This window comes from Ambystoma mexicanum, chromosome 1q (genome assembly GCF_040938575.1).
Source record: "Ambystoma mexicanum isolate Mex_15411 chromosome 1q, UKY_AmexF1_1, whole genome shotgun sequence".
Lineage (NCBI taxonomy): Eukaryota > Metazoa > Chordata > Amphibia > Caudata > Ambystomatidae > Ambystoma > Ambystoma mexicanum.
This window is the reverse complement of record NC_090922.1, coordinates 304,648,904-304,673,465: the sequence shown is the minus strand read 5'-3', so window position 1 is coordinate 304,673,465 and position 24,562 is coordinate 304,648,904. Positions and strand designations below refer to the sequence as shown.

At 50.0% G+C, this 24,562-nt stretch overlaps 1 long non-coding RNA gene across 1 annotated transcript in view; it reads right to left on the bottom strand.

Moving 5' to 3' along the window:
* The window catches only part of LOC138527622 (uncharacterized), a 113,801-nt gene extending 89,574 nt beyond the window's left edge, over nt 1-24,227 (bottom strand). Inside the window, exons 1-2 of the long non-coding RNA XR_011283960.1 lie at nt 22,188-24,227; nt 11-113 (exon numbers count right to left, since the gene is read on the bottom strand). This is a non-coding gene — a long non-coding RNA (uncharacterized lncRNA). The remainder of the gene's footprint in view (nt 1-10; nt 114-22,187) is intronic.
* Nucleotides 24,228-24,562: the final 335 nt, after the last annotated feature.

The following is a 24,562-nucleotide window of genomic DNA, read 5'->3' as shown; positions in this document are numbered from 1 at the left end:
AGAGGCTTACCATCAGAAATGTTCACCTGTCCACACCGTAATCTGTGTTTGAGCTGTTGTGACTGTCATGTGTTCAGAAAATGGCACCACCAGCAGTTACCTCAGACCTCGGGCTACGGGCATCAATAATGAACGAGAGGCACAGTTGCAGAGACAATCAGGGTTGTACGAAATCATGCAAAGAAATAAAAAACAAATGAATAAAGTTCACTGGCCCAAGCCTAAAGGCGACCAAAAATAAAATTGTTAAAATGAGAAACGAACTGCGTTATTTCTTATGCAACATTTGAAGAAACAGAGCACCCACAAACATACGAGTATGATACAAGATTATACAGAGGCCAGCAATGACCATTGGAAATATTTGGCGTTACGTCAGCCCCAGCAATTTTGGGCTATCTGGACTTCATCTTGTTGACCTACAGAGCCAAGGCAGGGCAGGACACAGACAATAAACAGAGACTGCAGCTGCACAGTTAACAGAGGCCTGGAAATTACTAGTGTAAAGCGTTTAATTGTTAGCAACTTTATGGCATGCACATATTATTAGGCAATACAAATTGTGATGGGTTGTGAACACTTACATGACAACGAAAATAACGAAAGGGTGGGGGTTGGTGAGAGGCGACAGCTCATTCTGAAAGCAGTCCTTAAGTGTCTGGTTTCAGACCACAACTCCTGAAGCTGCACCAGGACATTTAATGAGAATAATAGGTCTTGACTTCCCAGGTCAATGTGAACATGTGTTCAAAAGCTAACACAGAAGCCAGAATACACCCAACACTCCCTAACAATCCAACTTAAAATATATATATACACAAAACAGTCTAAAAGTAAACGGCATGCCCTAACTCCATTTCGAGTTGTGAGTTATACTAAGATAAGAAATCATAAAGAGTCAGGGTGTTGGATGCGTGGGCTGATCTGGTAGTGGTGGAAGACGCCATGTGTATACTTGCAATGAGGACATCTTAAAACTAAAGGTTTTTCGTCTTCAGACTGTGGTGATGGCCCCTCTAAGGATGGTCGGGGGGCACAGGGCTCTTCAAAAGGTAGAACAGTGACTGCTTTTAATAGAAAATATAATCAGATATGGAATCTAGGGGTGATCAACAACAGTGGCGTGGGATTAGGCTAAAAATGTTTAAATACCACTGCTAAAAGGCAGTTTGTAGTATTCCCTGGCCCGCTGTATCCACAACCAACAGAATAAAAAGTAAATGCAGGGCCATTCCAAATGTGTCCTTCAGACCACAGACCGTAAGCATCATAAGGAAAGAATTTATCAACCCCTTTGATTGTAAACCTTCTAATTTATGTGAGATTACAGGCACTTGTGGCAGCAAGTATGTCAGTGATATAGGCACCACACATGTTGATAAAAGAGATTGGGCTAAGTGTTTGTTAAGCAGAGTGCCTCAAACTGGATATGACTGTATTCTGAAGCTGAGTGTGGAAGAAAGGGGTCAGTATGAGTGTATGAAGTCTGCTTTGATTGCCAAGTTTGGCAAGACACCTACCCAATACCTTAGAAGGTTCAGGGATTTTAAGAAAAGAGAGAATGTGTCTTGGGTTGACTGGGTGAGTGCTGCGCACATGAACATGATGGGGTGGATCGATGGATACAAGGTTAAGACTTTTGTTGAATTGTCCCACCTCTTGTTTTTTGAGCATTTTTCTGAAGCCTGTTCACCAGAGCTGCGTCAGTATGTGGCTGACCAGAACATTTTGGACCCCTTTAAGCTGGCCAGGTTGGCTGACAAGTGGGTCTCCCACCGGGTGTCCCCTAAGGACTCCAGTGGGAAGGACAAGGACAAAGAAAAGGGGGCCTCTCAGAAAGCTGAGGAGTCCCACAAGCAGTCACAGTCGGGTAAACCTAAACCTTCCTCTCCCAAGACCCAAAAATCTAGTGGGGATAAGTCATCTGTGGGTGGGAATAAGATTAGTGGTCCACCTGCTGCAAAGCAGGCTCCCAGTGGTTCCAGTACCGTACCCCGCGCTCTTGGCGCTTGTTGGGACTGTGGGGCTCTGGATCACAAAAGGGGTGACTTTAAGTGTAAAGGTAAGGCACTTGGAGTACAGGCTATCAGCCTGACCTATCCTTACCCCGTGTCTGAGGTGGAGGCCACTGTCCTCCCCTCCTCTACCGGGATCACATTTGGTGCTACCGGGATCACACTTGGTGGGCCTGGGACCAGTATGCAGAAGTACTGGCGACTATCCCACAGAACACCCGTAGGTTTTTGAGAAGTGTCCTCTTGAATGGCCAGCCTTCTACTGGTTTGAGAGACACTGGGGCAAGCATGACAGTGGTGGACAGGACCCTGCTCAAGCCAGAGGACTATGTAGGTGCTCCTCTGAGAACCACCAGGTTAGCTTGTGGGCCTCCCAAATTATCACCTGTAGCCTTTGCCACACTCATGATTGGAGACAAGACAGCAAAGCTTCCTGTCCTGGTTCAGGACAATGTCCCTGCTAACATTCTGTTAGGAAATGATCTAGTAGAGTTGGGGTTGATCTCGGATGGTCTTCCCATGACTGCTGCTGCAGTCACTAGGTCACAGGTGACACCGGGTCTGGCTATGGGTCAGGTACCTGAGCCAAAGGCGAGGCCGAAGGCAAGAAGAAGGAAGACCAAGAAGGTCACCTCTGTGGAGGGAACACCTTCTCTACCTGCTGTTCCGACAGCACCCATTGGGATCCATGCTCCGGATGGGCTGGGTCCAGTGGAAAACCCAAACTCAACTCCTGTGGGAGAAGAGGCAGAAGACTCTCCTGTGGGAGAGGTTCTCAACCCGGAGGATCATCCCGACCTTCAATGCTTGTTAGCTGAAGGGGGACCCTCCCGGGCAGACTTCTGTAAGGGACTGAGAGAGTGCCACTCTCTCGAGGGACTGAGGAAACAGGCCCTGTCCCAGGCACAAGGAGAAGTGCCTAGGACATTCGGATTTATTGTGAGGGTGAGCTCCTTGTTAGTGAGCCCACTAAGCCTGAACCTGGTGCCCTCAAGAGGTTGGTGGTACCCGAGGTTTACAGGCCCTTCCTACTGCAGTTGGCACATGAGGTGCCCTTGGCTGGTCATCTTGGGACCAAGAAGACTAAGCAGAGGCTCTCTGCCCTTTTCTACTGGCCATGGATGGGAGTAGAGGTGGAGTCCCACTGCAGGACCTGCCCAACTTGTCAATTGTCTGGCAAGACTGTAGGCAGTGTCATTGCCCCACTGCAGCCATTGCCAGTGGTTGGCACACCATTTGAGAGGGTGGGCATCGACATCGTCGGTCCCCATGACCCTCCCACTTCAGGTGGACATCGGTTCATCCTGGTCTTGGTAGATCATGCCACCAGGTACCCTGAGGCAATACCCCTTCGGACTGTTACTGCCAAGGTGGTTGCCAGGGCTCTCCTGGGCATTTTCACCCGTGTTGGATTCCCCAAGGAGGTTGTCTCTGACAGAGGATCCAACTTCATGTCTAGTTACATGAAAACCATGTGGAAAGAGTGCGGGGTAACCTACAAGTTCTCCACCTCTTACCACCCCCAGACCAATGGTCTGGTTGAGAGATTTAATAAAACTCTCAAGGGCATGCTAGGGGCTTTGGAAGAACCCCTAAGGAGGAAATGGGATCTCCTCCTGCCATGCCTGCTGTTTGCTTACAGAGAGGTACCTCAAGAGGGTGTTGGTTTCAGCCCCTTTGAGTTACTCTTTGGACATCCCGTGAGGGGGCCCCTCGCCTTGATCAGAGAAGGCTCGGAAGCCACCCCTCCAGGTCCCGCCAAGCAAGTGGGGGACTATGTGTTAAGCCTCAGACGGAGGATGACACAGATGATGGGTCAGGCAACAGCAAATCTCAAGGCCAGCCAGGAATTGAATAAGTACTGGCATGACCTTAAAGCCTCGCAAGTGGATTGGACTCCGGGACAGGAAATCCTTGTGATGGAGCCTACCAAGCCTAGAGCTTTGGCAGATAAGTGGACTGGACCCTTCAGGATCATCTCCAAGATGGGCGAAGTCAATTATCTGGTTGACATGGGAGCCTCTGGGGTAGCCCCTCAGATATTCCATGTCAACAGGCTCAAGCCTTTCCACCGGCGAGCAGAAGTCTCATGTCTCTTGCTAGCTGAGCCCCTTCCTGATTTGCTGCATAGCAACCCTCAGGATGGCTCAGTGGAGGGAGTACATCTCTCTCCGGATTTGACAACAGAGCAACAGAGGGCCTGCAGGGCTTTGCTCCAACAGTATGCCTCTCTGTTTTTACTGAAGCCAGGCCTTACACCGTGGTGTAGGCATGAAATTGACACTGGCGACAGTGTGCCTGTCAAAACCAGGTGCTACCGTATGTCAGATACCGTCAAGAACCACATCCAGGCTGAGGTCGCCAAGATGTTGGATCTGGGTGTTATTGAACCCTCAACCAGACCCTGGTCCAGTCCAGTGGTCCTTGTCCCCAAGCCAAGTTCCCAGACGGGTACCAAGGATTGGAGGTTCTGTGTGGACTACCGAGGAGTCAATGCCGTCACCAAAACTGACGCGCGCCCATTGCCCAGGGCTGATGAGCTCGTGGACACCATAGGTGCTGCCAAATTTGTGAGCACCTTTGACCTTACCTCAGGCTATTGGCAAATAGCTCTGACGGACCATGCCAAGGAAAAGACGGCCTTCTCAACACCTGAGGGACTCTACCAGTTTAGGGTCATGCCTTTTGGGTTGAAGAATGCCCCTGCCACCTTCCAGAGATTGGTCAACCATGCGCTCAGTGGGCTGGAAGCCTTTTGTGTGGCTTACTTAGACGACATTGCCGTCTACAGTTCCACCTGGGAAGAGCATTTGACACATCTGGATAAGGTGTTGCAGGCCTTGAAAAGGGCTAACCTCACTATCAAGGCCACCAAGTGCCAGATAGCTCAGGGGAAAGTTACCTATCTTGGTCATGAGGTAGGAGGGGGTCAAATCCAACCTCTCTCCAGTAAAGTACAGGATGTACAGAACTGGGAGACTCCCACTACTCAAACCCAGGTGAGAGCCTTTTTGGGCCTCACTGGGTACTATCGCAATTTCATGGCAGACTATGGAACCATAGCTGCACCCCTGACAGCTCTAACTTCACCCAAACAGCCTAGGAAGGTTAATTGGATCGAAGACTGTCAGAGGGCCTTTGATCGCTTGAAAGAAAGTCTGTGTAGGGCACCTGTGTTGTGTGCGCCTGACTACAGCCGACCCTTTATCGTCCAGACGGATGCCTGCGACACCGGAATTGGAGCTGTCTTGTCCCAGTTAGATGACAAAGGGAGAGAACATCCTATCATATTCATCAATAGACAACTCAAGGGTAGAGAACTTAGGTGGGCTACTGTTGAAAAGGAGTGTTTTAGCATAGTTTGGAGCCTTAGGCGTTTTAGGCCCTACCTTACGGGGTCTACCTTCAAGGTCCAAACAGATCATAAGCCCCTGAAGTGGCTTATGCAAATGAGGGGTGAGAATCCGAAATTGCTCAGGTGGTCCATTAGCCTGCAAGGGCTAGACTTCACCATAGAGCACAGACCAGGGAAGAGTCACGATAATGCAGATGGCCTTTCCAGAAGGTATGTTGACCGTCTGGATGAGGGTGTCTATCCCGTGGGAGATTAGACACCCTCCACCTCAGTCTGGGGGGGCGACTGTGATGCTGGAAATGCATCAGAGGGACAGGGCCTCTGAATCCTTGTCCTTTACTGCTTTTTATTGTGTGTTCTGTCATGTTTTCTGCCCAGGAGTCCATGTGGGACTCCTGGCAGTACAGCTCTCTCTTTTGGTTTGGGGAACAGACCCATGGGATACCCTTATGGCACCCATGGGTAGGGGTACAACCCTGTACCCCTAGTGTATGTTTTTGGGCACCTGCGGGTGGCCCACAGAGCAGGGTATGGGCTGGTGGCAGCTCCATGCTGAATTTGACAGGTGCTCTGGGTGTCCTCCATTTTGGGATACCCAGGCCCTGCCATGGGGATCAGTTGATTCCTGATAGGAAACAAGATGGCCCCTGTGGCCTCTTGCTTTCTATTGCCTGTTACCTTGTTTCCCAAAGTCCTGGGAAGCCCTGACTCTGTCCCTTCCCCCTGACTGGCTGTTGGGTGGAAGTTCCATATATGGTGGTGTTGTGAAGGCCCAGCTAGACTGACTGGAGCCTTCCCAGTGACTGTATGTTGTGGGTACCTCCTGTGGGTGGGACCTGGGTGAATGGAGTGTGTGACCAATATACACTCCTTGTTGTGGTTGTCTGGTTTCTGGCATGAGAGACAAAGACTGAGACAGCCCTGCTCGAAACTGGCCTGAATGCAGTGTGTAGTGTTGAATGGCTGGGTACTTGTCCCAATCCACATTCCTTGTTGTGAGTGTCTGAAAGGGAGGAGTGTGGCCTGAATGCACTGTGTGCCTGATTGGCTGACTGACTGCATGAATGCCCTTCTGTATGATTGGCTGCTGAGTGTGTGCCAGCAGTGTGGATGAGAGACAGAATAGTATATCTGGGGACCTCTCACCACTGTTCAGAAGGTTCAGGGAACGTTCAGAAGCGTTCAGAAGCGTTCTGGAGCTGAGTCTCCACCCCAAGAGTAACTGGAACTGCTGATCCTCGACGTCCAGCTGGAAGAAGAAGGCTTGCTGTTGCATTTGCTTCGACCGATCCGAAGGCTGCCGAAATCGTCGAAGACTGACCCGAGAGAGGACCTGGTAAGGCACCCTCTTCACGTGCTCCGAGGGACCATCGAGCACCGCTCCATCTTCGCCGAAGCGCCCTGGAAGACAGACCCTCGAAAGGCTGCCGACCCGAGACGGGACCGCCGAGGAGATCGAAGTGAAGCACCCAGACATCGCTGCCGTCAAAGTCCATTGCCGTCGACCAGGGTTCGCAGGTTTGTGTAACCGCTGGAGGCCCGTCGAAGTTGTGTTGCCCAGCCGTGGGAACCACTTGACGCCGTGCCGCCGACGACCGGAGCCGTCCGCTCCTTTGCCTAAGAACATTCGAATCAAAGGACTCCCTCGTCCGCACCGTCGACCGCTTTATCCTGCCGGAGAAAGTCGAGGACGACCAACGCGCCGAGGAGAAACCTGCCGGTGGGTTTCCCGCCACCCGAAGACCACAAAGACTCGAACGACTCGACGCCCTTGCTGGGCCTCCGTCTCCACAATCTTTGCGGTCCAGAACTATTGTCACCGAGGTGCCCCGCACGCCTCTGCCTTGCAGGACTCCGACGCTCCGACGCCGACGAGCACCGCTCGGACGAAGCTGCCGCCTCATCGACGCCGTTCTACCTTGTTTGTCGACGGACGTTCGACGCCCCGTGTCTCCCGCTTGAAAGGGAAGGCATTCAAGAAGGGCCGTCGATTCCCCGTCGCCGAACACCGAGTTCCTCGACGCTTCTCGACGCCTCTCTACGGTCCGTGACTCCCGCTTGAAAGGGGATCGCTCAAGAAGGATCTGTCGAAGCCTCTTCGAAGAACTCGACTCCGCCAGGTACATTGGGGGGGTAAAAACATTATAGGAGGGAATAAGACTTGCAGAACAATATATGGACTGGGCTTGTGCTATATCTTTATTTTACAGGTTGCCCAAGTGGGGGGATCTCCACACAGAACTGTGTCTAGTGGTAGGGGCCAGTATTCTGCCCATTGCTCAACCATCTTGTTTTCTCTCCTCTCTCTATTGCTGGTTTCACTCTATTGATCTGTGTGACATTGTTACAGTACTGTTGATGCACTTTAATGAGATCTAATACAAAGGGTGGTACCACTTTAGAATTGTATATATTTGCCATTGTTGATTTTCCTAAGTACAAAGTGAGTTATTATGATAAGTGTACATAACCTTGAATATTGATTATATAAAGACTGTGCTCTAACCAATACAGTGTGTGGACATTCCTTTGTGGGGGCTTGGGGACTACACTGTACTTAAGAACCAGCCCGCATCACCTCCTGAGAATCTAGGCCTTGATTGCTCGACCATTGCTACCGTACTAGAGAATCTTGGCTGGGGTCCTCTGTGCCTCTCTTCTACCATATAGAGAGCAGAAGTACAGACCACCCCCTACCGGTCCTTTACAGCTGGTGGCAGCGGTGGGATGCTTATGGTTTTAAGAATCAGTGTATAACCGTGCCACTTACAAAATATCTGCACTTTATTAAATTAAGGTTTAGTTGTGTACAAGATAACTGCATTACAAACAATGGAGTCTATTGCAAATGGCAAATTGACTCGGATGAGCTTGGAGGCTCTCCAGAGTGCTTGTGAAGCCAGGGAGTTAGACTTTGTCTACAGGACTACAGGACAAGGACAGGGAGGCCCTGTCCCTCCAATGCATTTCCAGCATCACAGTTGCCTTAAAAGGCTTGAGGGGTTTGATATCTATATATGGCGGCAGGGATGACAAAGGGGAGGAGTTAGAAAATCCACCCACTCATGCTCATTTATGGGGTTGATCAGAGATCGTTTCTTACACCCCTTAGCTTCAGCCAAGGTGGACCAAATACTGTGAGAATCTCAGCTGCAAAGGGTAGCCACCATATGTTGCAATAATGTGTCTCTATTGGATCTGTGCCACCATTTAAGGCAGTTGTGGTAGGATTTTTTTAATTGCCTTATCTTCTGTAAATAGACCCTCTGAGTATCTGACTTTGCTCTACACAGAGCTCCCCAGAGCTTACGTTTAGCATCCCAGATTATTTTATCATAGATCAAATGTGGCTTGTGCTCTCTAATTATGACGGGCAATTGCTTCGAGGCATGTAGTCCACAGAAGACCAGGATCCATCTCTCGATGTCATCCATGTCCATGAAAAACCTGGCGGTCTGAGGAATTCATGGAAAATGTGGCCCGCTTGGCTCTATTGATGTCATTCTCTGACCATTTAATACTATTAGCCGAATGGTTAATCACCAACTCCCCAGGCGGTTTTACTCTTACCCACGGAGAGTGCACCCTGATTCTAAGAGTAAGTGCCTCATGATCACTCCATGAGTTAACACTAGCGCAATGCTCTAACATCCACTAAGCCACGTCACAGTTTGCATAAACATAATCAAGGGTCGCACTAGCATTACCTCTCCTCCAGGTAAAATTCCAAGGAGCATGAGTTTTGGTGCAGCCATTAAGCATTTCAAGTTCCCAGCTATAGAAAAACCTCTGCCAGCATGATCTCTCATTGTCGGGGCAGCTTTGCTTCATTACGCTTTTAGGGAGGAATTTGTCCTTAACCAGCGTACCTGTTTCATCGGCACAGTTGCAGTTCAAATCACCTCCTATAATGATGCATTCCTCGCCATGCCCACCCTCCCAATTCACAAAAAGTAGGTATATGTTTTTGCAATCCATGTACAAAGGGTTATCCCACTCTGAGGGACAGAGATGTATCACGATGTAGCTTATTTACATAGGTTGTTTCACATCATTTGTGGCAGGGCCTTTAAAGGCAAGGAAAGGGCTATAGAGTTGGACCTTGCAAGTACTTCCACCCTACGATTCCGGAGCTATTATTTGAAGACTACAGTACATCCAAACAAGCAGGCTCTCTCACTGTGAGACATGCATCCCAGCCCGCTGTGCCCAGCCATGTGAGCAAACGTGAACAAAGCAATGAAACACGGCCGCACAGCTGAAAATGCTGAGCCGTCAGCATGCAATGGCAACGTAATGGTTGCTAGAATTGGACACATTATTTGGATGTGTTTTCCAAATTCCAATCCACCCACATGTATACGGGTGACTATACAGTATACCGGGGTGCAAATATATGCATGTCATGTGCAATTCCAAAGTGGGCTTACACATAAAACATTCACATCTTACAAACATATCAGTGAAATTGGTATTATTAGCTTACTTTTCAGAAATGAAGCAATACATTTGTACTGCAGCTGAGCTGACATGTCTACCCACTCTACTGGGGGGACACACAGCCCATGAGTTACCAATTACCAATATCAACAAAAGGCAGCCTTCTGGTTCTGGCAACTTCTCTTCCCTCCTCCCGAGGATCAAACACGGACCCACTCTCCCTTGTAGACCATTCAGCAACCCTCCCCCGCGTGGCCTCCCTGCATAGTTCCCTCGTCGGAACAGAGCGGCCAGCCAGCTTAGTCACCTGCTGCGTGCAGCCCTGACACCTGCCCGGCCCCAGTGCATCTGTTCACTGTGCAGCGACAGTGATTGATAGCACACAGACAGCCAAGCAGGCTGCAGAGCTGGGCACATGTGGTCCACCGGGCAGTGCCCAGCCTCATGCACAGGCGCAAGCCCCCCCCGTCAACGCTGGGCGGGGGGAGAGGGGGGGTCGGGGAGGAGCTGAAGAAAAGAAATGCGCAGCGCCGGCAGCCAGTTTTATATGAACGACCCAGGCCATTTTTGTTTTTCCTTTTTTTATGTATCCTTCCGAGTCCCGTGGTGCTACCAAAAGAGGCTCTATGCCCCAACGCCTACAGAGGGAAGTCCTAGTGTTCCGCTGGGGCAGTGCAACCCTGATGGCTTTACACATGAATTCTGTTCCCCATGCTTTGTATTATCATGCGTTACAATGGTTTTGAATCGTCTGTTCTGTTAACCTAATGATTCCATGTGCTTTGCATCTGAGTCATTATCTTTAGGATTTCCTGTATTGCACGTATATTGCCAAGGTCGTTCTGACTGACTAGATGAGCACACAGCATCCACTGTGTATCTCTGGGGGATTTATATTCGGATGTGAGATGCTAAGAATTGTATGTTTTTGGGAGTATGCTTTTGGCATACAAATCATACTAATGATGAATACTGTGCAAAGGTCAGCAGGTGCCACATAAGTGCAGGAAATAAGAGGAGGGGTTCAGGATCCAAAAGGGTGGGCACGAATTATGGATATAGAATAGAGGAAACAACTATTCGTACCGCGAGGCACTGTATGCACCTCAAGCCAGCCCAGCGAGTCGGAGGGGAGTCAAGACTCCATGCCCATTTAACCCTTGCTTGGCCACTGTGCTGTGACTGGCAACAAGAGCGCTCGCTTCTGGTGGTGGTCCAGGCCATGTTTAAACTAGCCCAATGAGGGAGAAACCAGTTTATCCTATGATGACATTTAAGGCAGTGTGACAGCGGTGTCAGGCTTATAGAGGCAGGTGCCCCACCAAAATCCCACCCACTCTAGTTCGATTTTTGACAGAAATATCTTGTATCACTTGCAGACAAGCTGGCTTTGCTCTAAATGTGCAGCGGGAGCAGTCTAATTGGACAGCCCCACTGCACATGTGCAGTGAAGGTTGGACTTGGCAAGAATTAGAAAGCTTTACAAGCCCGCCTCAAACAGATGCCTGGGGGTCTTAAAAAAGAAACACTGCCAAATCATACTTTGTCCCTCACCCTGACTCATGTCCCACATACAGTTTGGGATGGGGTCAAAATATGCAGACCTCACCCCACCATGTGCAAGAGCTAGGATAGGGGACGGGTTGAATGATGACGCTATGATAATGTCACCAGCTGAGGGAGGTCTGAAGAACCATCAGGTCTTTAGTACAGTCCCTGCCTGTCCCCTCAACACCCGTGACTTCCCTCAATGTCATTGTCCTGTTGCTGGGAAGGCCTAGAGGACCCACCCATTCCACCGCCACCATCTGCAGGAAGTGAAAGAAGGACCAGAGAGAGAGCGAGACCGAGAGAGGGGAACTGGAACAGAACGAGCGAAGAAACCAAGAAGGGAATAGGGCCATGCAAAGCGAGCCAGATATACTGCTGCAAGCATTGTCTGTGACTTTCTAAGGTAAGTACGAAACAGTACCCTGCCCACCCAACCCTACTGATCATGACTGCCTTCTGACCAAAGTTCCCAAGGCCATTCCTTCCGTGTAGAAACTTGTGTTCTCTGTTTCATATTTATATCTGTCCTTTACCATTGTTGATAACTCTGGCCCCTCCATCCCATCCCTTGCCTCTTTTAATTCCTTCCCCTCCTCTATGTTTAATTCTCCAATCTCCCAATGTGCTGACACCAACCCACTGACCATTTCTCTCATTCTGACGGCAGTTCTCTCAGTTCAACTGAACCTCCCCTTCCCACACAGTGACCTACCTCTCTCTCTCTCTCTCTTCTCTCTCTTCCCCCACACCTGTCGTTAATGTCCATACTACAGTGGTCCTGATTGGCACAAAGCCCCTTTCTCGCTCTACAGGAGTAAGTAAGCTCATTCATTCTAACACTCTAGGAATTGCAAATGATGCTGAGAGAAACAGTATGGACAGGATCCGGGAATAGGGAATGATGAGGGTGGGAATTAAAATAAGTACTCAGGAGGGTGCAAGCCAATCACTAACTAAACCAGCTTCTGATCGAGGGCATCAGGATAGGTATGTGTTCTCAAAAGGAGTGGTTTGTCTTGTTCTGAGGTACTGTGCTTTATGACCAAGCGACAAGGTCAACCTAACCTAGCTTCCAAGCAGAGTCATAAATGACTACATAAATCAGCACATGCTATGAAAATGCATCCATTCAGCGTTATTTTATGTTAGCCTAAGGGCAAACATTGAATTGCGCCATTTAGACTTCATCTTGGTTACTTTGGTCACTTGCTAGGTTTTCATTTCACATGCTGAAAATGGTCACAGCCTGAAGGGCTGGTAAACGTGTCTTTGCACAGAAATGCAAGAAATGCTGGGCACATTGTGTTGACTTAGCTTCGGGCATTGAATAAGCAGGCATGAATGTAGATAATCGCTAGTTTACGTGCCTCCCTGTCTTCCTGGCTCCTGACTCTCTGAGGCGAATTGTGTGACTAAAGATTAAGAGGAGCCCATTTCATGCCATGTATATTTCTGAAATCATTTATCGTCCTCAGACGGATGAAAGGCTTAGTTAAGGTGTTTAAGAACAGACTAAATCAGTGACTAAGCCCCTGAAGTGTTTCTGAAATAAACCTTTAATGACCCTATCAATTATCGCATTGAATTCCAGAAAGACAACTTATTTAGTATCCCTATTCTTTCTATTGAAAGTGTTAGACTTGTGGAACTCCTGTTCTTTTTTTGTCTTATTTTCTTTAAGAGGCCTGAACAAGAAAGCCAGCCACTTCAGAAGCAAAGAGCCACATGATGCTGGCCACAGTCCCAGAGCTTGCAATTAAAAAGAAAAAAGGGGGGTTTGAAGGGGTAGCAAGGGAGACGACAGGGGTAGCAAGGGAGACCTGAGGGGTCGCAGTAACCCCTAAATGACGTCTCTGGGAAGTGCAACAGACAACGGTGAGTGAGTAGTTTACATCTAATGACACAGGATCTCTGTAAACTCTCCAACTTGTAAAGACTAAACGACACTCCAAAGGACCCTGAGTGAGAGCCCGCTCGGCCAGCTTTTTATTCTTTCTCTGAGCAGTCATCCAGCATGCTGTCGGCCTGCTGTTATGCATCCTGTGATTAATACACAGTGCTACAGAACAAATGCCTAAGAGACAGCAAGTTTCTTTCTTTGAGCAATGCACATCATGATATGATATGATATGATATGATATGGCATTTATAACACGCCTATACACAAGTGTTTCAAGACGCGACGAGGCAAGGGAGGGAGAACAGAGGGAAGACGGAGAAACCAATCTTACTAGGCCAGGTGGCATTGATATTGCGCAAGTGCAGGGAAGGGGGAAGGGGAAAAAGTGCGGGGGAAAGGGGAGGGGGTAGTGCAGTGCATAGGATAAACAGTAGATAAATAAGACAATAAATAAATAAAAGTGAGGCCATCTGGCGGCAAGTGCAGGTGAAAGTGCAGACATCGGGTGTCAAGTGCTGGTAGGGGGCTGTAGGGATACAGAAACGGTCCCAGAGTGCAAGGGTTTCCAGGGGGGCAGTGCAGGTGTGCAAATGGGGGGAGGGGACCTGGGCCCGAGGTCAGAGGGTAGCCATGTAACCAGTGCAGCTTCAGGTTCAGCCAGGAGATCAGCAGGAAAGAGGAGGAGAGAAAGCAGAATCAAAGAAGAAAATCTTGAGACACTTCTGGAACCGATGGTTCTCCTTAAGTTTTGGAGAGGCAGGGAGGCTGTTCCAGAGGCAGGCCCCAGCAGACGAAGGGATCTTCCACCAACTTGTTGCTTGGAGAAGCGACTGACCCTGAGGGAGTTGGAGGTGGATGAGCGGAGAGCTGGAGAAGGAAGATATTTAGGGAGATAGAGTTAAAGGTATTGGGTTCCCAGGCCCCAGAGAATGCAGAGGGTTTTGAACTTAATCCTCACCGCCACAGGGAGTCAGTGGAGGGATTTCAGTCCAGAGAGATACGATCCATGGGCTTGGAGCCAAGGAAAAGTCTTGCAGTCCTGTTTTGGATGAGTTGCAGAGGGCAGTGGCAGGCAGATTTAGAAAGTGGCTGTTGCAGTAGTCCAGCCCGAAGAGAACCAGAGCTCTGGAGACATTGAGCTTCTGGGGGAAGCAGAGGAAATGAAGAATACCTCTGAGGAGGTGCAGCTGGTAGTGTGACTTCTTAGAGAAGTCAGCGATGTTTGGAGAGAAGGAGAGTGTGGAATCGAAGATGATCCCGAGGTTTTTAGCCTCACAGGTGGGAGCCGGGAGAGGGCCAAGGGAGGCCGGCCAGAGAGTGACAGGAAAGGAGGGAGCAGGTGTGCTGATGAGGAGAATCTCAGTCTTACGTTACGCATTAAGGCAGAGATTATTGGTGGCACAGCACTCCTGGATAGCAGACAGACAGTCAGAGATTAGAGAAGGAGAAGAAGTGGAGGGGAGTCTGAAAATTAGTTGAGTGTCATCCGCATAGCTCTGAAAGTTGGGACAAAGAGCGACAACGCAGTGGGAAAGAAGTGCCAGCTATTGGTTGAACAGCCAGGGAGAGAGGTTAGACCCACGGGGAACACCACAGGTAGAGATAGAGATAGAGGAAAGGAAGGACCCAAGTTAGACCTGGGAGGGTCGATCAGAGAGGAAAGAAGTCAGCCAAGCCAGGGCCTGATCAGTGATACCCAGGTTATCACAGTGACGGTTGAGCAGGATGGCATGGTTGACCATGTCAAAGGCAGAAGAGAGATCAAGTAAGATGAGGACACATGGGGTGTTGGAATCAAGGTTGGAGAGCAGATCTTCATGGATGTCCCGGTGAGCAGTTTTCATGCTCCTGGCAGCTCTGAAGCCAGATTGATGGTCATGGAGACAACCAAAATATTCAGTGTGAAGATTAAGCTGGGAGATGGCCAGTTTTTCAAAGAGTTTGCCCAAGAAAGGAGTGATGGAGATTAGGTGATAGGTTGCCGGGCAGCAAGGGTCGGCAGAGGGTTTCTTAAGAAGGGGGTGCACAAGGGAGTGTTTCAGCGGGAACAGAAGAATCCAGTGGCAAAGGAGTGGCTGCAGTAGTCAGCCAGGGCAGGAGCCAGAGTGTCAATATGTCTTTGATGGTTTTGGAGGAACAGGGGTGCACCTGTTTTGACGAGACTTTCATAGATTGGACTTGTCTAGAAACCTCATATGGGGAGAACAGGGGAAAGACAGAGAAGGAGGGAGGAGGGGTGGCTGAAGAAGGGCCAGAGGAAGAGCAGGGAGTAGAGGGATGAGGGATGAGGGGGAGAGGAATAGAGAGAGGACAGGATGTCTTGAGCTTTAGAGGTGAAAACAGAAGCCAGTGTCATGCAGAAGGCCTGGGAGGGCACAGGAGAGGTAGAGACTATAGCAGGATTGGCCAGCTCCTTGCAGATTTTTAAGAATTCAGCTGAGTTGTTAGATGCCACAGAAACGCAGGCTTGGATGTGGGCTCTCTTCTTGGTGCGTAAAGAGAGCCGGTATTGCCTCTGGAGCAGGCAGTAGGCCAGTTTGACAGAGGGTGTACTTGAAGCATGCCATTTCCTCTTAGCCACCCTGCACTTGCGTTTAAGGGTGACGAGGTCTGAGTCTTGCCACCATTAGGCAGAATCCTGGGCAGTGCCCTTAGGGACCACTACACAAGATTAAGACTACAGGTGGTAGTACAATTTCATCTTTGGTAAAAGCCTTTAGTACACAGTTAGAGTGGTAGCAGTAGCAGAGCAGGCAGCCAGCATTATCTCAAGAGCAAATGAGCAGTAGTAGAGATTACACAAAGGACTACAAATACTGTGACTCAAGCAAACATTGACACAAGGTTTCTGATTAAAAAGTAAAAGTACATTTATATTTATACCATATGTTCACAAAACACTTAACTTCTATTAAATTAAAACCACATTTCAAATACACTACACACAACCAATTCCCCATGTGCAGAACAATTCAAGGTAAGTACCTTTGGATTTGACAGACCGGTGTTGTGAAACAAAGACGTTACCGGGGGTTATTACGCAATCACTTTTTGACAGTAATGACAGTTCGGTCTTATGAAAGAGAAGCGTACCCGCGAAAAGAAACATTACCATAGTCAATCACACTTAACACATGAACTAACACAAGAGAGTTGGGGAGAAAAATCATAGGCAATACTTTTGTCAAGGCTGATAGAATCAAGAGACACTTTCTAAAACGTAGATAAAAGTCAATAGGCCTGCGCCAGTGTCAATGGGACAGGGGTCCTGTTGTCGAGGATCACAAGGTTAGAACAGTTCACGATTCGAGATTGCCAAGAGTACTTAGATATTGTCAAAATAGAAGCAAAGGTTATAAGAGGGAAGGAAGATAAGGACAAGCCTTTGGTGAGGAGAAAAGGGATCACCCTAGTTCCTCGAAGTCGGACACAGTCCCTTATTCGTATGAAGAAAAGCTGGTGCCACGGCAGTTGTTCCTGGTAGTTCCTGCAGACAGACGGTTCCTGAAGCTTCAGTCGTGGGGACAAGAAGGGGGACGTCTGGAGCGATCTGCACTACCCAGGGATAAAGCCAGCAGCAGCAAAGCAACGGTGAATAAAAGGTGCATTCCTTTAAAACAGGAGAGGCTCTTCAGATGGCTATACAGACCACTTCAGCTGTGTGCAGCGATTTCGACCAAGAAGAGGACACTCTGCCTGTGGAAGGTGAGCTGGTTGATCCCACCAGGCTCAAGGGAAGAAGACTCCGGACTGGATCTTCTCTTGTAGTTGAAGGGTAGATAGCTCAGGACTGCAGCGGGGCTTCACCGGGACTCGGGAATTGCAGCAGCCGTCTTCTTCTCTGCTTCTCTTCGGTTCCTTGTAGTTCCAGTGGCGACTCTGACTTCCAGCTCAAGAGTCCTGCCTTTTATGCCAAAATCCCCCATTCACACAGCCTGGCTGTCAATCACTCAGCAGGGGGGTTGTCCGGCCCGGACAACCACCTCAGCCAATCAGGAAAAAGTGCGACCTGGGTCTCCAAGGAGACCCTGTGCAGGGGGTGACTACACCCCTCCCTCACATTCAGCCCACCTAGACACCCAGACACCAAAGAAGGGCTTCTGGACAGAAGCCCGCCAAAGTGGACGAACAAAGGAGGCAAACCTGGTTTGCCACGCAAAGTAAAACACAAGAAGGACTTTAACAAAAAGAAATGGCAATTAAACCCAACTGGAGCCGAAATAAACAGTATTTGGTCCAACGGCTTTAAGTTCGAGGCTAATAAAATAGCCTAAAACAGTACAATGTTTATATATTATAATCGCGGTCGAAACATTAGGGTAGATACCACTGCCAGCAACCGAGTCTTAAGGTTAAGAGAGCGAAATGAAACTCAGAGAGGCACAGACAAAAAGGAATAGGAATTAACCCTTTCCAATACTCCATTTAAGATGGGGTGTACTGGGTCTGCAGTTTAAATGACTATATAAAGTTGATGGCAACTTTACCTGTTTCTGGGGCACAAAAGTCAGCCCCAGAAAAATGGAGTCAGGGGGAAGTCTCAAAGACAACCGTGTGTCACTGCACTGACGGTGCTGTGTAACACACAAAAAGTGGGGCTCATGGAGTGGTGTGCTCCAGAGCCCAAGATCACACAAACAGTAGAAATAAACATGCCAATACACATGCAAGAGTGGGAAAAAGGCTCACACTCTTACCAGGTGAAAAAAAATAAACCCTAGAAATCAAACAAAGCTGCTGAGGGACTCACTAGGTGATGGAAATTAGCCATAAATGAGAATTCTCCCTAACAGCCACGAGTTTCACTTCAAGCGGATCCTCATGATAGGGGCAACGACATTCAGAATATCGGCTATAGCAAAGTGGACCATGGAAAGGGCTATGTCCGGGTGTAAGTCAGTTAATGGAGCAGGGGGGTGAGAAAGTGGCGGCGAAAGCCTCAACTGACACATGCATCATGGGTTGGATAACCGAGAAGGTAGGTGGTGTAACGCTCACCTGGTATCCACAGGGACGTCACTGAGCCTGTTCTGACCTCTTACGACCTCAAACCCTTCCCTGGAGTCTACTCGACTGGAGACTGGGCCTGAAACACAGGATTGGTAGAGTTTAACTCCCTACTGTCTCTGTGTGCTTGAACCCCTTCTTCCCTGGGGTCCAACCCCTCCCTTTGATCCACAGCTCACCTTGTTTTCTTGGAAAGTGTACTCTCCGTCCGGCTTTCAGTGCAGGGGTGCGTTGATTGATGCGGGCTTGTTGCTCCCTAGTTCCTTCACTGGCAAGAGTCTGACAGGTAAGTATAATGAGTATTTTGAACAGTTCTCTAACTTCGTTCCTTTCCTTCCTTACATGATGGCCGGCGTCCGGGGATGGCGACGTGCTGCTGAGATGAGTAGCGCTGAAGATGAGTGAGAGCGCAATGCGCAATGCGACCCTTTCGTATTTGTATTGAACTGAGTTATTTTTCTGTGTCTTTTAGGTGCCGCGACGTTTTCAGCGTGGATGCCGGTTATGAAGAAGAAATGCGGTGAGTAAACGTGGTATGCGGCGCCTCTAGCTGTTTCCATGCTAACCTAGAGTGTCTTTTCCCTCTTGCAGATGGATGAGAAGTTCCGGAGACAGAGATCCCCCAGAGCGGCTGGGATTCAGGTAAGCGTTTGAAGCTCATACAGTCTTTAAAAAATAAGCGAAGATTTGCTGAATGCTTACTAATGCCTTTTTTCTGTTCTTTTCCCTTTTCCTTAGGAAGCGGCGTGCCTGGATGGGAATGACACTGCCGAAGATGCCCGCAGAACAGAAGGAGCGATGAATGATGGACAGAAGCGCCGCAAGGTAAGGCTGTTCCTAACGGTGTTCTTGTCTTGCAGGAGCTGAGCGCAGAAGAAGGATGCAGGCCTACTGGAGACCGTTCCGAACACGGTGAGTGTCACGCTGCAGGTGTAGAAAACACAAAGCATGTTTCTCAGCCTGGGCGTGGCTTAAATGGTCTGTGGGTATCCCAGGTGTCTCTGGGCTGAACCACACCCAAAAGACTAGACTGCACATGCAGTTCTGGGAACCGAAATATGTGGGGGCATCCATCTTGTCCCCATCAATGCACCAATCCCCAATGTTATCCTATGGGAGTGAGTCTGGTGCCACAAGCGCCAAGTCTGACTCCAAGTGGGTCTTTGAAGGGATGGAGAGACCCTTGAGGGCCATGTAGGTAATTGTGGCCTGGCTCCAGCCTGACATCTTGGAGGGCTGGGGACATGAGGGGCAGGAATCATGACAGGTGGCAATGCTGGGGTAGGCTTGGCCTGAGGGTTAGAGGGGGTGAGCTTGGAGGAAAGGAGAAAGTGATCACTCCAGGAGAGAGGAATGGTGAGGGGGATAGAAAGGGGAAGGTCTGAAGAGATCAGAACATCCAGAGTGTGCCCTGCAGAGTGAGTCGGGCCAGAGAGGAGAACAGAGAGTGAAAGAGAGTCGCAGAGGTCGCGAAAGAGTACAGAGGAAGGACAAGAAGCATCCAGGTGGATGTTAAAGTCTCCAAGAAGGAGGAGTTGAGTGGTCAAGGCCAGGAGGGAAGAGGAGAGGTCCGCCCACTCAGAGAGGAAGGAGGAGATCTGACCAGGTGGCCGATAGATGGTAACCACAGTAAGAGAATGGCCAGGAAAGAGAACGAGCCTGCAGACGAGGCATTTGAAAGATGAGTAGGCCTGCATAGGAATGACAGTGGTAGGAATCCACTCAGGGACGTTCAGGCCCCCTTCCAGTGCGACAGATGACATCGAGATCAGGTTCCTCCAGGAGGCGGCAGATGTCAGAGGAGTGTTTGACAGGGGAGTGAGAGTTAAGAGTGGCAATATGGAGAAGGTTGCCGTCCTTGAAAGACTTCCGGAGAAGGGTACGAATCAGAGGTACGCCCTGCGGATGTGTGGAAGAAGCCTGAAGGGGGGCAGAAGAGGAAGGAGGAGAGGGCAAGGTAACCAGGGAGGAGACAGCAGGGGGAGGCGAGGAAGCCGTGCAGGGGGGAGAGGGGACAGCAGGAGAAGAATGGAAATTGATGAGGCACGGCAAGCGTCTATCAAAGAGGAGAAGGCTGGCTTGAGGTACCATTCAGGTAAACATTAATGATGACCTTAGAGAAGTGGAAGGAGGTCAGGAGGGCCTCCCACCTGGCGCTTCCATTAATAGGAGAAGAAGAGAAAGGAGAGAGCGCAGAGACCATATGAAGAGTCCATAGGTCTGGCGAGGAAACAACAAAGAGGATGTCGGTGAGGGTTTGCATGGAGGAAGCACTGGTATAGGTGTCAGCAATAGGGAGGCCTGGGTTGGAGACCAGGATGTCATTTTTAAACTTCTTCCTACCAGATTTAGTGAGGAGAGCATGATAATCGCTGGAGAAGCAGTTACAAAAGATGGGAGAGACAGAAAGCACCATAGAGTAGGTAGGGAGAGGAGAAGAGGAAAGGGTGTGCAAGGGGAAGAGGGGAACACTAAGGAGGGACACAAGGAGGGGCGCAAGCAGATGAGACAAAGAGAGACGAGACAATAGTAGAAAAATAGGACAAGACGACAAGAGCTTTAGATAATGGTAGAATATATGCTAGATGAATGCTTTGCTGGGAGTCAAAAACCAAGAACGGTGCTACTTCACAATGCAATTAAATAATGGAGGAAAAACACACCTAAGTATAGGAGTCCTGTAAGTGGGGAAAAAGGCCTAGTTTTCTCAATGCAATTTTTAAATACTTTCACGATGCAATTCAATAACAGTGTAAAATCATACCTATGTCTGAGAGTCCACTATATGGCAAGGTAATCAGGGTAGCGTGGAGGCTCTATTCCTAACCCTACCTTACTTAGTTGCTGCTGGATGATGGCTGGCAACTGGCTTCCCCTGCTGACACCTGCAGACACGATGTGGAGCCGCCTCAGTAGGAGCTGCAATTTGCCTAGGGGCCCTTAGCCGCAGGGCTTCAAAGGCAGGGGGGCTGCCCTGTGAAGGGCAGATATGACCAGGGGTCTGACCAATCAGAGGTGGAGAGGCCGGCTGAGAGGCAGGAAGAGGGAAGGAGGAGGAGGAAGTGGGAGCAAGGAAGAGGCAAAGGTGAACGGGACCAGGGAGGACCACAGGGGCACAAGGACTGCAGCAGTGAGATCGAGCCATGTCCCAGGAGGGACAAAGAGCACACCGAACTCACCTGGTCACGCCAAGGATGAAATGGAGAGCAGCGTGCAGTGCTGGCAATAAGATTGCCAACAGAGGGTCATAGACCCAATCAAAGTGGAGGGGCCTCATGGGAGGCGGGAGGAGGGAGGGAGGGAGGAGGAAGAAGTGGGAGTGAGGAAGAGGGAAAGGAGAACGGGACCAGGTAGAGCCACGGGGGCACAAGAACTGCAGCAGCAAGATCAAGTCAGGTCCCACAAGGGACAAAGAGCAAGCCGCTCTCCCTGCTTACGCCAAGGAGGAACATATTTAGGCTTGTTGGCTATATGTGCAAGCATTGGTTTTGAAGCCGTATGCCGATGTGGGTCTGAGAGATAAAGCACCGACTCAAAAGAAACATTGGCACAGATGCTAGGGAAGTCTAGTCCAGCGAGTCCACCATGTGATGTTTAATTTGTGACCATGCTGGGGCAGCTAGGACTGTGCTGCCAATCATATGCTCTGGCAGGCCTATTCAATGGGGGTTGGGGTGATGACAGGGCCGGAGCACAAGGGTACTTATAGGGTATTGGTCTGCTCCGAAATGCTGGCTCAGCATAAAAAATGTGAACAGCACTGCTCTAATGTGGGCGGTCCGGACAATGCCAGGGCAGCTCGGGCCCCTCGCTTGGATCAGTTCTTACCTAAGAGCCAAACATAGCGTTTGCTGCTCCTTATTGATTTTCATACTTCTTCTTAATATGTAGTGGTTATTTGCCATATGCGTATATTTACCTTATATAACTGCAGTGATCCAGGCACGAGAGTGCAAAGTGACCTAACCTGAACAGTCAGAACTGGCTGAACACCAAAAGCCCAATCCCCTGCTTGTAGTCATTCTTTGACAGGCGTGGCACTGCCTGCGATATGCATGATGTGATTCATAAATGTCTGCAGAACAATTGCTTTCATGGAGCCAAATCAGCATTGTGGGGACCACATTAATCACTTTTCTTTCAACGTACTTTATGTCCTTTGTTGTTTGAACTGCTCAGTGTGGCGGCCTGGGACTTCAGTGTGCCACATGGTTCTTGTTCCTTACCGCGTGCGGTTGTCTTTGTCGGTCTGCTGGCTAGCGTGGTGGGGGCCACTGGTGTGCCACGCTGTTTCCATTTGGTTAGGTGTCACTGTATGTAGGCCTGACTGCAGCGTATTGTGCTGTTGGTGTCCTAGTTGGTGGGGTCGTTTGTGTGGGCTCCCTTGTCGCATTGCCAGGTGTACATACATTTGGGGCCTCGTCTGGCTGTTGAGCTGCAATGTTAATGCGCTCTGATGTGTATTCTTTCGTGGCGTGCTCTCGGGTGCGTGGCATGCACATATTCGAGGCCTTGTTTGGTGCGTATTTATTTGTGCAATGTTCCGGGTGCGCAACAGCGTGGGCCCTCTGTGGGGGGGGGCCCGGTCCTCTTACCATTGCACAGTCTTGTCTTATGTTCAGTGTGCGATCCTCATTCTCGACGTGGCCTCCTGTTTGCTTTTTATGTCCTGTGTTTCCCCGTCTAGCAATTTCTGCAGCCTCCTCTGGCTGCTTCTTGATGGTGGATCTTCGCTCTCATCTCCGTTTGCTTGGCTGTCCCTGGGCGGTGTCGGCCCTCCACGTAGCTGCTGTGCTCGGGGTCCCACCTCTGCTGCTGGTGACGATGCAGTCCTTGTCGTCCCTATTGTGTTGGGAACACTGCCCTTCTTTTCCTGCTGCTGGGCACACCGGCCCTCCTCTGCTGCTGCTGGCTATTTACACTGTCTGCCCATGCTAGTCTTCCTCTGCTCATCAGGTTTCTCTTCCTCGGTCCACCAGCGGTGCCACACCTGTAGCTTTCTTTTTGCTGGTGCATGGCTGGCTTTCTGCTACTGGACCGCTGGGAGCCTGCTGGGCCCGCGTGGCTCTCCATTCTACATTTCTCTGTGGTTGGCCGTCGGGCACCTTGTTCACTGGTGTGCACCCCGATCCCTCTGGCTGCACTCCTCGTTGCTGGGTACGTCCATCCCACTTCCACACTGCTGAGCACTACACTGGGGCTGCTGCATGCTGCTCCACTCGTCACAGTTGGGCACCTTCATGCTACTGGGCTCGTCGTCCCTCCAACCCTCCTGGACGTAACTCCTCATGCTGCGCTCCTCACCCGTCGTGGCTCCTCTTGCTGGGCTGTGCTGACCCGCCGTTCTGCTTGGAGCTCCTCCTCTTCATCAGCTCAGTTCTCTGGATATCTGCTGGGCATGAGGGCCCCTTCTCGGCACTGTCCTGAGCCTCTGCTCTCCTGCTGCAGCGGTCCTGTGCGCTCCGACTGCTGGCACACGGCCCCTCCTCATCTGGGCTTGACATTCAGTGGCGCACATTTTCCTCCATTATGGGCGTCACTGGTGGGCATTTTTCTCCCGTCGTCCCGCCGGGCCATCCTTGCTAATGGCTGTCGCCTCTTCCGGGTCTCTGCCCTCTGCCATACTGCCGGGTCCTTCTAGTCCTGCGGTTGCAGCCGTCCTTCCTGGATGTTGCTGGTCTCATCCGTTGTTTCTCCTCCCCGGCACAGATTCCCGCCACACTGCCTACGCGGCATGTCTCCCTGGGCTGGCATCCCTTGTCCTCAGTTGGGCTTCACCTGCTCTCCTGCCGCTGGGCCCTTCTGTGCAGGGCTCCTCTTCCATGACAATGGTGGTGCTCGTTTCCCCTCATCACCAGTTGTTGGCCCTGTTCAAGGGCAGCACTGCGCACAATAAATAACTACGCAAGAGCCTGCTTCCATTGCAACCTTCTCTTTATTCCTCCTTCCCTGCCCCTCCCCTTCCTCCTGTCTTCCCGCTCCCGCCCACTGTTCTGTGTCCTCTCCTTAAAGGGGCTCTGCCCTTTATTCACTCACAACCTCCACGTGCTAGGTACAGGCTTTCAGGGTGATGCATGCTGGTCGGTCACCTAGTTTTTGGTGCCTGATGATATAGTTTGTCTAGTGGAGGCATTGTGTAGAGAGCGGTTGGTGCTTCTACACCCTCTAACATCCAGCACTTCTTGCAATCGTTAAGATATTTTCTATCAAGAGAAATTGTAACATGCTCACGCGAGTGTAAAACTAATTCTCAATCCTGAGAAAAAACATTGTTTTATCTACAAAAGAAATCGC